Below are 18438 nucleotides of genomic sequence, written 5' to 3'. Positions count from 1 at the left end.
GATTACACATACACACTGACCAACTAATAAAATTATCATGAGTGAAATTTTTACTCCAAAACTATCGCAATTCGTTCCCATCCTTTGAACTGAAAGCCTTACTGGCTGTAAGCCTGCTTAAACTGAATGGCTGTAGTTTAGAAACAAAAGTGAATAAATTTTCCTGAAAAATTGGGATAGACACATCCACTCGGCGGCCGTTCAGAAGGGTTGGGTGGCCGTTGCTAGGGGTGTCTTTAACAATAAGCCAGCCTATGGGCGAAAAAATCCGTGCCCCAAAATTTTGGCCGTTAAGACAGGTGGCCGCTCAGAGAGGTTTCACTGTATAAGATGGGACTAAAGAGACGTGAGAACATTCCAATTCTTCAAAGGGTGCTGTGAATCGAAAAAGTTTGGGAATCCCTGCTAAATAGCTTATTAGAAGTTTAAAGTACTATTAAAAACTGGTATTTGGTGCATCATATTAGTTAAAAAAATATGTAAGTATGCGTAATTAAAAGAAAGAAAAAAAAAACCTCGGAGAACTTGTGTCGTTTACATGCGAATTTTTTTCTTTCTTTTTTTTTTGGGGGGGGGGGGGGGTGTGTGGCGGTGGGTAATGAAAAATGGTGCAGTAACACAGTAAATGAATGCATCTAATCAGAGGACAAACGAAATAGACAAATCGTTTCCTCTTTGAAATTGTACAGAAGGGTCATTCCTTATCAACGCAACGATCCTATCAACCCGACCATCATCGTTTTAAACTGAATTTTCAAGTTGGAGTTTACCCATATATTGTCAAATTTTGGTTAAAGGTTTTTTTGACGGTAAAGTTTCTGTGTAAGGCCCCCCTAAGTCAAGACCGAGGACGTATAAAGCTTACTTTTCTCAGATCCTATTGGGGTTACAGTCTTTTACTGGGTGACCATTTAAAGCCCTTTGAACAGGTTTTCATGTGATATATCACTTGACTAGGTTATGTGACATTTACATTCAAGCTCATTGAAAGCATTTTTCGGCTTCGAATATTTTCAAAAGTATATTTTTCAAAGATATGAAAAAGTTTTTTGCTTACCAACGTAACATATATTTATTAAAAATTTTAGATTTGAATTGCAATTGGATCATACAAAAAAGTAAATTTGAAGCATTTAGATATAGCTGAATATTGCCTTTCCCCCTTCTATGCAACTGTTGATCTATTAGAAAGAAATGGGAAATTCATTTCTCTTTCACTATTAAAAATGTGGTGAAAAATTCAGAACGGATTGTAATTGGCTCATGATGGAAAAAAAATGACTTGATCCTGTCCCATCTTTTAAATTATTGAAGTTAAGTGGTGAGTCATTGACATTGATGGCTTCTGAAAGTAATTGCTGAAAAATTGCAAAGTGCAAAATACTCTTTATAACATCATATGGTTCACATACACTATATGACCAAAAGTATTGGGACGCATTCAAAAATTCACATTTTTAAGGATTATTTCTCAAGAAATAAGAGACCAATTACTTTGTAACTTTTGTCACATAAAAAGTATGCTCCAACTGTCATTTTCCAATAAAAGTTATATCACCTTTGTTTTTCGGGGATCAGTAACAAATTGAGGAAAACAAAAATGTTTTTTGATCATCATTTATCGATATAGCTGAGAATAAGCTGTTAGTTTCAGAAAATAGTTCAGTGTGTATAGTGAATTTTACATACTTTCGAGAAAATATCACCGATATTCACGAAGATATAAGCGTTTCTTTCAAAAGTGTTAATTTTATTTGAAGAGTTTTGGCTCATAACACGCAAAGTATTACATCAAAGCTTACCAAGCTTTCCGGAAACTTGACAGCATACAAGAGACTGAATATGGACAGTTAAAGAAAATAGTTTTTCACTGCGAATGCTTGAAATATAGCAATTTATAACTTCCATAATCAAAAGCCCAACTAGAAGGAGACGTACCGTGCAAGTTCGTACCGTCGTTCACAAGTTTGCAACATTTGCTAGTAATCGTTCAGTGCGATTCATGATAATAACATATTATTTGCGGTCAATCCCTCATGATGCATCGCCTATTTCTATAAAAGTAAGATACTTTTTAAGAACTTTTTTTAGAAATTTTATGTTGATGAATTCAGTTTAACGTGCATTTTATCTAAAACCTACAACAGATGATTTCAAATACTTTTAATTTACCAGTTGCTAATGAAAAGAAAAAAAGAAAAAGATGATTGGTTTGCAGTTGACAGAAACTGATATTTTACTGGGCAAATATTCCGAAATTTAATTTGCGTAGTTTTGGGAAGCCTCCAACTTCAGTGAAGATCCCATGAGATCTGATTTTTCTATTTTAGCATACAAATTATTCCCTGCATTATAAATAACGAGTTCGGCTTTTTGTGCAAGCATTTCAGTTTTCTTTGTTGCAGCAAAGTTCGACTTCAGTCTCTAATTTTGTCTCAGAGGAATTTCCTCAAAGGCATAGCGTCTTTTTCATTACACTAATTACATCATTTTTCCAAACGTAAATAAAGATTGAAATTGATGATGGAGCAACACTCAATTATTGTTTTTGCAGGTGTAATATTGATTAAAATGTAAGTTTTACTAAAACATTTTCATCAATAAAGTTAGGCCTGTCATTTCGAAAATTTTCAGGGAGGTACCGGGGCCAACGGTATGTACTTAATACTATTTATAGGGAAAAATCAACAAAATACATGCCCATTTGCGCAATCGGGGCGTTTCCTTCAGTCATAAGTACTACTCTTAATCACTAAAATTGATTAAAAAAAAAAAAAAAAAACATGAAGCCAGAAAATACTTTTATTTTCGCAACATTTAATTGTTAAATAACTTTTTTTTAAATGTCAGATTTCTGAAGCAAAATGTTTCATCGTGTGACGTTAAAGGTGGAGAAAGTAATCTTGAATTGGAGCGCGTGGTGAGCAATTATATTAGAAGAACGAGAATTGCTAGTTAAATAAAATATTTTACTTGGAGCAGCTTGCCAATGTCATGAAACTTGGTTTCGGTAACCCTAGCGATTTTTTCACTTTTGACGTCAGCAGCGAAAATGAAAACAGCGACTGAACGTCTTTTAAGATTGTTTTCTAAAAGAGAAAATAAGTCAAAATTAAGGAAAAAAGTAACTAATGTTCATGTTTTCGATCATGCTCTTTCAGAAAAAAGAAAAAATATTTTCTAAAAATGGGAAACAACACAATCACATTATGTTTCTGAAATACGAGTAGGGGTAGCAACTGATCTCCCCCCCCCCCCCCATCGTGATTCTCCAAATGACGAACTTCATTAAAGTTCTTTAAAATTGTTGATAGCTTGCTGTGAATTCTAGTATATAAAGTCATTTCTTATTATGGATTTTAAAAATTGAATTCTTTTGCATATAGTGAAGTAACATCAAGTCAGAAAATACTTTTATTTTCCCAACATTTAATTTTTAAATAGTTTTTTTTTTTAAATGTCAGATTTATAAAGCAAAATGTTTCATCATGTGACGTTACAAGTGAAGAGAGTCATCTTGAATCGGAGAGCGTGGTTGTCTTTTCTAGCAAGATATCGTCTTTTGCGGATATTTGAAGCCAAATACCCAATGAATAAAGGCTCTCAAATCTTGACATGAACATAATTGCTGTGGTATTATAGTTTACTAGATGTCAAGGTTACCTTAGTACCATATAGTACTGTAGTTGAAGAGAAAATTTGTTTTGGGGAACGCCCCTTTTTATTAGATGTCACTGATCAGAGCTTTACAACCGGTCTCTGGCTTACCACAGTATTTTTGGAATTTTAGAAAAAGAAAGAAAAAATATGTAAAATAAGAAATAACAGCGTCAAAAAGCATAAATTGCAGATTACTACAGACACGTGTTTCGACGTTACAAGGAACGTCTTTTTCAAAACAAAACAATGAGCTTATGGATGAAAAGACATCAGACAAAAGCCAGATTAGAAAACAGCTTAAAAAATAAAAATAGCGGATTAACCAAACACTAATAAGAAAATTATAAACCAGTAAAGAGCCAATAGGAATGCAAACAAAGAGCAAGAGCTTTCTCACAGGTCTTTGATTTTAAAGCACAAAAATGAAATTTCTAAATGTTTACAAGTTTCGCCTTTGCACTTAACACCACAAGACTTCTATCATTTATAATATCACATAGAATATTGCTGGTACAGTATAGTAAGAGCACTGCATTCAGCAAAGCCCCCAAACAGAAATTTCAGCATTATTGAATGACGCAACTAAGTAAAATATTACAATTTTTTTTTTTTGCAAAATAAAGATCAGAAAACATATTTTTGTACATGGTTCAAAGTTTTCTCAAAGTTACCTCAAATAATTGTAACGTTTTTTTACTTGTGTTTTCCAAATCATGCTAAAAGTAAACGTGCGTGTTTTCTTCTTTTCTAGCATAACTACAGAAGATTTTTAGGTTCATGCGACTCCATTTATTTATGTTGTTTTCAACTGGTAGACAAAAGTGCCGTTTACTTTACTTTAGCATTTCATCTCTCACTAAAATCTATACTATTGACAATTTTTTAAATTATTTATTTTTTATATTTAATTGTTTGTTTGGAAGGCTGCATTGTTTTGTTTCATTTTCTAATGAGTGAAAGCAAACAAAGGAAAATTAAAATAGGCATTTTGCTGAATTGTTTTCACAAGGAAAATTGAGAGTTTAAGTAAGCATAGATAGATACATTGCTCGATGCAAATGCACTGGTCTATTTTTACTCAATTACTGAAAATAAACGTGCAGTTTGTGCTTCCCTAGTCTTTAATTTATTAATTTTTGCAATACTTCAAGTAGTTACTTACATGTTTACAAAAACATTCATGTTTAAATTAAAAATGTTATCACTTTTAAGTTAACACCTAGCATATTTTACTCCCCTAAACGTTACTTTCTTGCATATATTCTTGTTTTTAGCCTGTGTATCGACGACCGCATATAAATTTTCAGGCTGCTGAAAGATGAAAGCATGTGAAAAACAGTTGCGCTATAGTATGTAAATGTGAAGAAGAAAATGAGACGCAAAACAACAACAACGGGAATAGATTTTGGCAACATCTGCAAAAGAAGACACAAACACATCTTGGTCACTTAATGATGCAATGCAGTGGCGGAAGGTTAAGAACAGCCACCACGAGGTATGCCGATGTTTCATGTTCATTTGAATTTAATAAAGTTTTAGACCTAAATATAAAGAACTTTTGCACATTTTGAAGAGAAAAGGGGAATTCTATCCATTTTTCATCCTTTTCTCATCCCATATGTTGCTGGGTGTCATCAGAATTGTCGGTGTCTGTTACTGGAGGACGAAAGTCTAATACATTCCTTTCAGACGTGGCGTCCGGTATACCGGACATGGACTTTAAATAGCTGCTAATCATTTATTAATATTGAATAAATTTCTCAATTTTTTTCGTAGTCAACTCTTTACAGTCTGCTTATTATTATCTGTGCAAGATTTTTTTATTTTGGGATTGACAACGTTAAGAAATTGGGATTGGGAGAATGGGACGGGCTCATTTTTCCCAACAACGGATTCTCGTCGCAAAAGTAAGGGGTTTTTTTTCTTATTTTTTAAAAATATATAATATTTTATTAATCATTTCAAACGCTTATATTATGCTTTATTATTGTTTAGGAAATATTTTGCACTGAAGTTTGATGTTTCATCGTTTTTTTTAAAATCTGAAATATGTATTTCAATACCATTTGTCCGGATTATTGGACCGTGTCATAACTCTTAATTTTTCATCTATAAACTTGAAATTTTGTCTATAAGATGCTTTTTAGCCTACTTTCCCAGTAAAAGTCAGAAAAAGAAGAAAAAAGCATGAAAGAAGTCTTAATGCATCTTAAAAATATCGCAAAAACAAAAAAAAAGTCAAAAATAAATAAAATAATTGAATAAATATCGAAAAATTAAAAATTGGAAAGTAGGGTATTGAGATGGGGAAAAATGTCTGTCGGTCTGTCTGTCTGTCCCCCTCCCCCCCAATAACTTTTGAATGAATAGTCCGATTCGAACAAACTTTTTTTTGCTCGAAAGATCTCGGCGAGGACATCTCATTCCCATATTTCTTTTTTTTTAATTTGAACTATTTTTTGTTCAATTTTGAACAGTTCAAAAAAACTTAACATTAGCGCCTACGGGGAAATTCAAGGCAATTCCGAACTGTGAGGCGAATTTGCTTCAAACAAACTTTGTAGGAAAAAGCGTTTAGTGAAAAAACTTGTATATGAAATATCTTTTTGATTTGAAACAAATTTCCGTTCAATTTTTGAACAGTTCAAATCCCTTAACATTAGCGCCTATGGGGAAACTGAAAGTCAATGTAGATTCCGTACTTGAAGGCGGATTTACTTCAAACAAATTTTGTTGGAAATAGCTTTTGACGCCAAACTCCAGACTTCGACTCCGAGAATTTAGGGGCACTTGACTCCGACTCCGACTCCTGTGCCCGACAATTAATCGGACTCCAACTCCCCGACTTCAACTATGACTTCGTAGCTTTGGCAAACTCTGATTTTTAGATATTCGACTCCGACCCCTTTACCCCAAAATGAGATTGACTCTGACTCCGCAGCTATGGTTTTGACTGTGAAATAATTATTGTTGATTTGACTTGTTTTTATTTTTACGCTAAAGATTTAATTTAGGTATTCAGTTTTCGGCGAATAAACTCGATGTCATTCATGTTTCTACATAAAGATATGCGCAGACGATTTTTTTTTTGACAATGAAAATTATTTCTTTAAGTTGACATTTTATTGTTTTCATTTATTTTGGTACGTGCATTAATTCACTTAAAAAATTGTTTTTGGCAACAGCGGAAAAAGAAACGATTTTTTTTTTGATATGATGTATTTTACTTTAATGAGCTTATTAATTTTAATTATTATTTTTTCGTTTTGAAAGCTGTTAAAGATTTTTTTTAACTGGAAAAAGTGTATTAGCTGCTTTGTTTAAAAGTTGCTGCTTTTCTTTTTTTGAAAAAATTTGCGATTTTAGCTATTTTTGAGAATATTGATCAGGCACTAGAAAGTAGTGTGGGTATACGGGAAAGTAGGCTCGTCTAGTTCTAGACAGAACTTCTTGTTACCATAGTACACTGTCGAACAAATAAAAAAAATTTTGGTTAAGTATTTCAAAATTCCGTCTGAAAGGGATAAAAGGCTCAGAAAATTGAGTTGTCCTAAGAGCGGGTGTCTTAAGCATGCCTGTTACTGGTGTCGTTACCCAAATTACTCGGAGAAAATTTTTGCAAAACATACAGCAGTATTTCAGCTACTTTTTGACATAAGAGTCACATGAATTTTAGCACTTGTAACACGTGGGGTAATATTTCGTAGTGCAGTTTCATAAATGTCTACCACCTGAGAATGGACACAGTGTGTTAAAATTGTCCGCATGCAAAAAAAATTCTGGAAAATCTGCTGCAGAACTTTCACTCTAAGTTTGCAAGACCATTCACCTTATAGTTTAGATATTGCCCCCCGTGACTTCCATCCGTCTTTGAATCCGAAGATATTCCTGCCCAGGCATCAGTATCTCACAAACGAAGACCGTGCAGATAGCTGAGAATGCTAGAACCATTCCTTGTAGAAAGACACAAACGAAGACGTGCAGATAGCTGAGAATGCTAGAACCATTCCTTGTAGAAAGACACAAACGAAGACGAGCAGATAGCTGAGAATGCTAGAACCATTCCTTGTAGAAAGACACAAACGAAGACGTGCAGATAGCTGAGAATGCTAGAACCATTCCTTGTAGAAAGACACAAACGAAGACGAGCAGATAGCTGAGAATGCTAGAACCATTCCTTGTAGAAAGACAGAAACGAAGACGTGCAGAAAGCTGAGAATGCTAGAACCATTCCTTGTAGAAAGACTTCTAAGATAAACAACATATATGAGGTAGTGAGAAGCAAAGGGATGTAAATGGGACATTTTCACGTTTTGAGTAAAACGACTTAAAATATATCATCCTAGGTAGGCTTTCATTAAATTTTTTTGTCTAAATCATGCTGTGCAGCAGTACCTACCAGGGTTACTAGTACTATCGCTTTCCCCAAGATAGAGGAGGAGTTCAAATACTATTTGTACTGGTTATCTGCAAATTTTGAATTTTGCCACTTACATTCCATTGCTTCTCAGTGCCTCATATGATATGACACATTTTACGATTTCGGCGGTTTTTATATTAAGAAGTAGCTGCAATATTTCTGTGTATTTTTCAACAAATCGTTCCGGGTAATTATGTCTTATTTTTTTATGAGACGTAAGGAGCTTACTTTCCCGATAACCTATAAAATTGTCTTTGCGTAAAGTACCCATAATCTTTTTATTTTTCTATTTAAATGTCAAGATTAAACAATGCTACAGCAATGAAAAATATAAATATTAGTTCAAGGGGATTTCATTAAAAAACGAGTAGGGGAACAAAGGCACCGAGTATTACGCAAAACTTCTTTCGCTATCACATATGTTTTATCGAATCCTAACCGTATAACAAAGTCTATACAACTATTAATCTGTTTTATTCTTAAAAAAAGTATAAAAAACAGCGAATTATTTCAATGTTTTGTGGACAACAAGAAGTAATTGTCGTGCGCGTCTTTTTAAGCACGAAATATTAACCAAAAAATGGAGGTGCGAAAATTTATGGACAAAAAGAAATGCAAGTGGAGTGTTTATCACGTACTTGATATTTACCTACAAATTTGCATCGTTATTTCTCGAGTAATTATAGGCGGATATTTAAAGGCCAGCATATAAAAAGGGGTGGAAACAAAAGAAAGCTCCGTGAATACATTTTTTCATGGTCGACTAATTTATGGGAGTTACGTTGACCTGGTAATAGTTAAATGTCACAAGGAACGGAATGACCAATGTGCATCATAGCGAGACTCAAGGTTAAACCTTTTTTTTCAAAAAAATAAGTTTCTTGTGGGAATAAGGATAAAGAGTTGGAGTGATAATTTGCACGTATAAAGTGAAATTGGAGTCGAATAGTAATTTAGTCTTAATGTCAACTTTGTTGAGGGAGGAAAAAGAGGCAAAAACATGCAATGCAGAAATTGGGTGATACGTTACCACTTTAAATGCTGTTTCACAAGTTTTGTTTCATTTAAAGACTAGAAAATAGTCCGTCGTGAAAATTGCTTCTACATTTGAACGAAGTAATTGCCTGTTTGGTGATATTTTGATAGTTAAAATTTTAACCCCAACTCTAGTGAATTAACCTTCAAGTCCAGTAAATAGCGTTCATTGTTGATCACTTTTTCGTTTCTTCGTTCTCCTAAATGGACAGTCTTACCAGTAAAACATTTAAGTTACTAACTAAGTAAAACAGTTCAGTCTTGTCACAATAAAGCCTTTCGCTGCGAGTCGAACATTGCCAAAAAAATATTATAAAACTATAAATAGCTTACTGAATTTTTGGTGCTTCAACAATGAAATAATGCCATCACGCATGCTGTGATACGATTTTCATTGTTAGTAACGTCAGAGCGTTACCCGATCAGTGATTTTGGCTATTATACATATGAGGATATCATATCGAATATCTCTTTTTGTAAACACTAAAGATGACCAATATTCAGAAAAAAAAAATATTTCGAGAAAAAGTATTCTTAAAATTTATAATATAGTGTTTGGTTCTGCCAATAATAAACAGATTTTGTAAAAATACGTATTTTTCTTTACCTTTATAAAATGAATATTTCTTGAATAATCATTAAAAATACTCAATTTTGATATTTTTTTGTAAATAAAAAAAGTTAAAGTTTAAAGTAGGAGGTTTATTTCCAGCAGTGAGTGTACCTAGTAATTTGGCATCCACTAAGAATTTCATTTACACAAAGAAAACTAGGCAAATATTAACGAAATATATAAGTTGACTAGAAAATCATTTTCATCCAGAGTCAATACGATTTGAATGAGGTGATTTATTTACCTAAAATCAAAAGTTTTACAGTATTGTTCTCTAGATCCGTCTTCACATTGTAGAAATAGATTAGTGTGTAGTGTACATCCTACATTTTCTATCTAAATCTCTTACTTAAATGCTCTGAATCTTTGAAAATGATCAAAAAGGGCCTTTAGCTTTGAGGGATGGCGAGATTCAATTGTATACTGATATTTGTGGAAAGAAGTGCACCTTAAAACATAGCACAGATTTTATTTTAAAAAAATGTTGTACTTCTAGCATAGATAACAGCTCATTAGTATTGCTTTATCGCAACAAAGTAAGCAAAGCTTTACCATTTTACATGAACAGTATTCTATGAGCAAGGTATACCTTTTTTTTTCTGAAGCTAAACTTGAGAAAATAGAGTTGTAAGGTTTTTGTTGATGAACTTCAGTTCGTATAATTCTGAATAAATTTTTAACATTTAAATAAAGAGTTAAGTTTTAGATTTGAGCAAATTCTTAATCTTCTTTAAGTAAATTGTTCTAATACTTAACTTCATATGATGGAGCACCTTTGAACTGAAAAGTTGGGGCACCACTGAGCAAATAAAAATAGTAAGAGAAGAGTAATAAAGGTACCTAAACGGTATTATTTATTTCGTATGCAAAATAAAAAAAAATGAAAATGAAGACTGAAGAATTAGTTTATTTATTATTAGAAATCTATTGATATAGTTTTCGAAAAACCGGGACATACCTATTTTCTGCAAATCTTTACAGAAGATGATTTTAAACCTGCTTTTGGAATTGACAAACCGTTATCTAAAAATTTCAGTTTTCAGGACAATCGAAACATAATGATATTTTAGAAAATGAAATTATCTCATACGAGGAGTTAAAGCATCAACTTCAAATCCTCTTACTCCAAAATCAATGCGATGGTATATGAAAGCCGAATCAAAATACAAAACATTTGAAGTGAACGTAAGAAAAGACAATGCGGAATACTAACATTGAACTCCGAAAAAAAAAAATGTAATTCAAGCGGAACACGAAAGTGACTTAAATAAAGAACTAAATCTAAGCAATATGACTCTGCTTTACGAAAACCAACAAATTTGATGCATATAAATTTAGTTAAATAATAAAAATTTTGTAATTTCAGTAATAGAAATGCAGCAGTTTTATTTTGAATAAATTATAATTCTTATAACTATGCTTAATAATAATATATACTTTGATAATAAGTCGATATAATTCTATTTTTTGTCTGTCTATTGTTCAAGGATACTCCTATCTGGGGAAAATTCGAACAAGAATATTAATTTTTTTAAAGCTTCACAGAATATTTTATTTAATTGTAAAATAGTTACTTTTGAGCTTATGTGATGAATAAATACCATCCCTCGCGTACTCCAATGTATTACTTTTTAGAGATAAAATAGATATTTTTCAAAGATTGTTTCCAAAGTTACTTTCTCTATCATAATAACTGTTGATTCCGCTTTTTAATTATTGATAATAATAATAATAATTATAAAATTAATTTTGGTGATAATCTCAATTAGTTTTAAAAGGGTGAACTAAAGCAGGTATAAATTTGTAGATTTTGGGTCTTGAAGCTTTTCAAATAACACAGGTTTTCAACGTTTTCCTTGATTCAAGTGAAGCATGGCAGCACAAGATAAACACTTATGCTTCTTTACGATTATCGAGTAAAGCCAGGAGTCAAGTCAGTTTAGCTACATACAATTTCACAAGAAGATCACCTTGTCTTCATCAGTTCATTTTTCACGAAAACAAAAAAAAAAAAATGTCAGATGATGCTTTGTCGTCTGAAATTTAAAGGCGTTAAGTTTTTTTCAATTAGTACTTGTTCGAATTTTTTATTCAACAACACGAATTTGCAACGCTTGAAGACGATTAGCAGTAGATATAAGCTATTCTTTCTTCATGAGCAATACATTGAAACAAAAATGAATAACTTTTTTCGTTTTGTTTTCTGTTTCTATTAATTAATCATAATTATTTATAGGCGATAGGTACATTATTTTCTTTAATTGTTTTAAATAATGTTTAGCATAGCTTGGTTATACAGAGTAGCTGCTCTACTGACATAATTTTGAATTTAGTAAAATGCAGTTTTTCGATCTTGGCAACAAGGGGCAAGATGAAAAAATCGTCATTCATTGCACTGAAAATTATATGTCGCGCGCATCACTCATCAATGTTGGTCGTTTCCAAAATTTTAACAGTATTTTTTTTTCTGAAAGAGCATGCTTAAAAATATAGGATCTGATCATCTTTTAAATAACTTGTTCAAGGTTAATATTTTTAAAAAAATACTTAAATCGGTGCTCTTTCATTGTTTACGTTTCTGTCGTGTGACATCACAAATGATGAAATGCCATCCAGTGTTGCCATTCATGGAGAAAAATATTTAATTCGCAAACATACTCACGTGTATTGGCAAAGATATGGTTGATAGCGAATGTAGAGCGCAATACTTAATTCGCTTCTTGATTATCATAACGTGGAAATGTGGTAGAAAAATGCGCCACATTGCATCATTTGTGACGTCATAAAGACCATGCCTTGTTTTCAAAATCGGAAATTTAAAAAAATTAATTAAAAAATAACAGTTGGGAAAATGAAAGAATTTTCTGGGTCAATGTCATTCTTTTTGACTGAAGGAAACAACCCCATTGCAACTATTGGATTCTGCATTTTTCGAACTTCTAAAAACGTTTCCCAGTCAAGCTCTCAGTAATTCTTTTGTGTCACATATAAAAGAACCAGTTGTGGAAAAAAGTATTTCTCAGCCCCTTAGCATTGTTTACTGATATGTTTTTATAATGTATTATGCAAAAAGTAACTATGGGTGGTAAATGCTCCTTTATTACGAATGTATGTTTCATATTATCTTAAACGAAATCGTCATCTTGCCCCTTTGTAGGGGCAAGACGGCAAGATGATGAACAATTTTATTCATCAAAAATGACTCTGTACGTCATGAAATTTAAAAATCATTTTAATGTTAATCACATACTAACATAAGCGGATTTAGACCGAAATTTTTGGGGGTGCAACAATAACAGGGATCTGGGGAGGGGCGGGGTATTCCCGGAATAACAAGGCAGTGGCGAAATCAGAAAATAATTTTATGGCGGGACACACTTTTAAGTCTAAAAAACGCTATATAAACCATATTTGGTAAGATTAGGGGATGGACAATTCCTTACATTTCAAACTGCAGAAAAAGTATTAAACGAAAGTCGATATTAGAAGCAATGGGTGAATCCAGCTACTGGTTTGGAATGGGATTCACGCTCCAGAAAAAATTTGAAATAATAGTTTTGAAAACCCAGTTTTACAGTTCTTGGTGATATTTCAGGGGCAAGAAAGGTACGCGTGGCTCCAAGGCTATTTTTTAGAAATTTTAGTCTTATAAATGTGATTCTAGTCGATATTTATAGTTTGGGTTAGGAATGAGACTCATAGACTGTCTCCAACCGAATTTTTGAAAAGCAGATAGAAATACGTACCCCCCTCCCCTGCCCCACGCTACCTCTTTAACTTTTCATAATTGAAGTTTCAAAAATACTACAGAGGACAATTTTTGATGCTGTTACAGGACGGGGTGTTCTGGAGCTCTCCCCTAGAAAATTTTTGAAATTGAAGTCCTAAAAATGAAGTTCTTCTGCAATACTCCATGGTATTAAAAAAAAAAGATTCTATGAGTGTAAGACCATATTTGGTAACGTTAGGGACACTGCAGTGTTTCAAAACTGAAGTTCCAAAAACAGTTTTAAACGATTTTCGATGTATTTAGGTGATTAGAAGATCTTCCTTGGAAATTATACGAAAGTGAAACCTAAGAAACGAAATTTGAGGTACTCTGTAATAACTTTGACTGGAGAAAGGGCTTTGGAAAAGAAAATTTTTGAGGACTAATAGAAAAAATGAAAGCAAAATAGAAAAAAAGAAAAAAAAAGGGAGGGTGTTGATATGAAAGAAAGAGGATTGTGCAAAGAGGGGGGAGGAGGCACAAAATTCGTCGCCAATAATCTGAAGCTGTTGAAAAATTTAAATGTCAATATTTTTTTTTGAAAGAAATTAAGATTTTTTCCCAACATTCTTTTTTTTTTTTTTTGTAAAATAACTGCATTTTCCCAAAATGAGATCTTTTCTTTTCTTCAATAATAAAGAATATGTTTTTGAAAACATCTACTCAGCATTTTGTGGAGAGGGTCACCAGTCTTGTGTCCCTCCCCCCTGGATGCACCACTGCAGCAAAATGTCTGGGAGTCCTCCTTCAAACTTTTTTGAAAATTTACCTTAAATGTTGGTTTTCGGTTGATTTCGGTGTAGATTTTATTGATAAAGTTTCTTGTAATAGCTATGTTTTTTTTTTTTTTTTTTGGACTTTATTAGCCATTATTGTTTCAAAATAGAAGAATTGGTATTGATATACGAATAAATTCCCAATTACAGAACATGCAATTTTCCTATACAATAACACAGCACTGAACAATAAATTGTTTGAGAAGTTTCTTTATTTGCATGAAATTGTTTATTAGGTTTTTTTTTTTTCAAATGGATAAAATTACTTTAATTCTTAATATGAGCACAGTTATGTTTTTCTTGCACTAGCGACGTGTGGTGATACGCCGGATTCAATTAAATTTACTAGTGTAGCAGCTTTGAGCTTTTTCCCCCAACTGCGTTTCTGAGTGAAATATACTAAACTAATTTTTTTCAAAACCCAATCAAAAATTTTGGGGGTGCGGCGCACCCCATGGCACCCCTGTAAATCCGCCTATACATACTAACTTAATGAACTCACATTTATCTTGAGAATTTCAGATGACAAAGTATCATCTGATATATTTTTTTTAACTCTAGTGAAAAATAAACTGATAATGTGATTTTCTTCTGAAATTGTATACAGCGTTTACTGTCAGTTAAAAATAACCAAGTTTCAGAAATAGAACATTTGTATCCGAAACAAATAAAGTTATGAAATTGATTTTCTATAAAAAGTGGAAAAATGACATCTTTTCGTTCCACTTATTCACAGTAATGAGGCATTTACTGTTGCCATTGAGAAAAAGGCAAATATTTAACTATGCCAGGAAAATTAGCAGCAAAACTTCATTGAGCTATAAGCATTGATTTCGAATTGTACTAAATAATTTATGATTCTTTTTGTGAAAAATCGACATAAGCTTTTTCAAGACATTAGTGCTTAAATATTGAATATTTAATCACTTTTCCTTTTTTCTTTTAGCAGTTGTTAAATGTATTGCTTTTTATTTTTTCCTTCGAATATTACATTGGTGCTGAAAAAAAACAAATGGTGAAGTTCGCGCAAATAAATATTTGTTCAGTACACATATAAAAGAGTGGTTAGGATGCGTTTTGTGCTTTATTTCATAAAAGTTTTTTTGGTTGAATGTGCATCTTATGATCAACGATATAAATTGTAAAATGTGATCAATGCATATTATACATTTATACTTTTAAATGGTTATTGGTTTCATCATAGTTTCCAGCGTACCTTTCTTTTGCTACATTTTCCTTTATATCAATTTTATTGATGTGTAATAATTTGTCCTTGTTGTATAAACTTGATATTAAACAACATATAAGGAATATTTATTGAAACGAGACTGGCGTTGTAAGAAAGGGGCGATGCTCCCGGAGTACACCACCAAAGGTGGCACCAAAGTGGTCTCAGGTGGTTTGCACGAACCGCTGTGGGAGGCGAGGTAGAGGCGGGCGCCAAACGCGGCTAACTTAAACGCTCTGGCGACTAGTCTGTAATGAAAATATGTGCGCACTTGTGTGTGTGTGTACGACTTTAACCCTATGTCCCCTCGACTGTCAGTGTTTACCAGATCATTACCGGTATCGTTAGATACAAGACATCCAGAGGAAGCCATTCCGCCCTGTCTCACCCTTCTACACGGTGGGGGATTGCAGATATGAATTGATAAAAATACCATTAAATTTATTGACTGTCACCTACCGCGGGCAAAGAACGGAGGTCGTCGAACAATACTAGCTGGGGCAGAGCCTCCTAACATCCTTCTAAAAGCTGGGAAAAAGTAACGGTCAAATTCCAAGAATAAATCATCCTCATATATATAATAGCCAATGCTCGAGTAACCCGCGTGTTTCAACAATAAAACTCGCGCCACGGCATAATAATTTGATAATATATTTCGGTAATGTTCAACCAAGGCTTCACTTGATACGCGTCTTATCAGGCTCAGTCATTACTCAAAAGATCAAAGACGCCGACTTGTCCGTAAGAGAGCGCTGTAGTATAACCGGGGAAAATTCTTTGTTTATATTATTTAACGTATTATTTCTGCTGTAAAAAGTGATGCTTTTTCAATCTTTAATGTAAAATGTTATTGATACGGTTAACCTATGTGTAGTATAGGGTGAATTTATGCCAGAACTGCGTACTAGCTCTGTTTTTCAGGAAAAATGAATTCCCTTTTCAGGTAAAGGTGGTCCTATTTCAGGATTCAACTATTCCTCATCGGCGTTCACTTCTGGCAAAATGTACGAATTCATTAAATAAACGTGAATAAATACTATTTGCATTTTTAGGGATTACGCAGGGCCTGATTAACGCACAGTTTAACTAGTTTTATTTGACGAATTATTTTGTATTGATTAAAAATCCACGAAAAAGACAATATCACATATTGTTTCGATAAATAAATAAACTAGATCATCGTAAAGCATTCAAAGTTTTATTACATATATATTTATTAAAAGTGAAAATAATCGTCCCAGTAAATGAATCGAGCCACGAAACGACATTAATAGTTTCAGTAAGATATAAAAAAATCCGCTTAACAAACTATGTTTGACAACAAGAAAAGCTTTATTTTATTGAAACCAAAAAGACCGACTACGGGGACGACAAATAGAATGAAAAAAAAAAAAACGTCAAGATTTGAAATGCATCATGACGCACATATATGTAATCCTTTGGCGTCACAAAATTTGACAACAATTTGACAGCATTATTTTTCTGGCCATTTAATATTCACATTAAAATCGTGGGGGAATTATCTCGGCGCCGAACATGCGAAACGGGCGAAAACTTTTTCTTTTGCTAAAATTGCTGCTGTCAATGTTTGTTCTTCTAACATTTTGATGGAACTTTTATTGCTTTTTAATTAATTGATACATTTATTTGGCGAATTACATTACACTTTAATTGATCTTTAGCTGGAATACACACTACATTACTGTCCATTACAGTAAATGTACTGTGCAAATATGAAGTTCATACAATTTTCACACACAACTCATTTTTAGTTTGTAGCGTAACGGTAGTTTTGATTTTGAACAAGTGAAAAATGAGGCAGTGGGAAACATAGGGATGTCAGTGGGCTTTATAAAGTTTTGAGTAAAGCACGTTTAAAGTTCAGATTCTAGGTAGACTTTCACTGATTTTTTTTTTAAGTCATGCTGTATAGCTGCTAGTACCATCTCTTGCCCTGAAACAGAGTAGAATTTTACCTATACTACTTTCACTGATTATCTCCAGTTTTTTAATTTTGGCACTTACATTCCTTTGCTTTGCACTGCCTCAAAATATGAATGCGTTTAATTTCAACATTTTCCCTAGACGCATATGTATTCTCCCGTTACTCGCATGTTCCATTTTTATTCATATTTTATAAACCAACGTAAGTATAACTGAAGATACATTAAGGAGAACTTTCAAAATTAAAGTTTTTATTTCTTTTATTAACTCTCAAATCCACTTTGGATGTCACCACTTAGATGGGCGTCTCACGCGGCGAACCACCTCTCTCGCCCCTTCCCCCCGTAGTGACGCTAATGCATTACAACTACTGATAGATTTCGGTTTGACTTATGTAATCGACTGAGATCCTTCGAGACACAGTTCCTGGAGAGGAGCTCAAACCTTACAAAGAAGTGTTTGTCGCAAGTGCCAAGACGTAATGCGCAAGAGGAATAGTGATTCAGCATCACGAATATGAAAAAAAAAATGTATAAAATAAGAAACAAAATGCAGTTGATCAAGCTTTAAGAAAATTTTTCAGTAAAATGTCATAAGGAGGCTTAATAAATGAGCTTCAAAAACTTTCAATTCTTAAAGACATTTTCGGGAGAATTTTAAAATAATGCAATCGTTATGACTTAAAAATTCTTCAAAAGATCTGCAGTTTAATTGACTTAAGGATCCCGGAATATGAGCAGTTTGGCATTTCAAGTTGTAATAAAAGATTAAAATGAGCCATAACTAATGAAACAAGATCCACAAGAGTATATAACTTTTTTTAAAAAAATATTCTTTGTATCACGTACAAAATGTGATGTAGCATTTTCACCTTTTTTTTCTATTGAACTCTAGCTTTTAATGCAAATTCACATTTGGCAAACCTGTTATGATGGCCTAGTTATAACGAAGAAACTAAAAATACTTCATTCTTTGTAGCAGAACGTAACTTCT

The sequence above is a fragment of the Uloborus diversus genome, chromosome 5 (assembly GCF_026930045.1).
Source record: "Uloborus diversus isolate 005 chromosome 5, Udiv.v.3.1, whole genome shotgun sequence".
Lineage (NCBI taxonomy): Eukaryota > Metazoa > Arthropoda > Arachnida > Araneae > Uloboridae > Uloborus > Uloborus diversus.
This window is presented reverse-complemented; position numbering follows the sequence as displayed.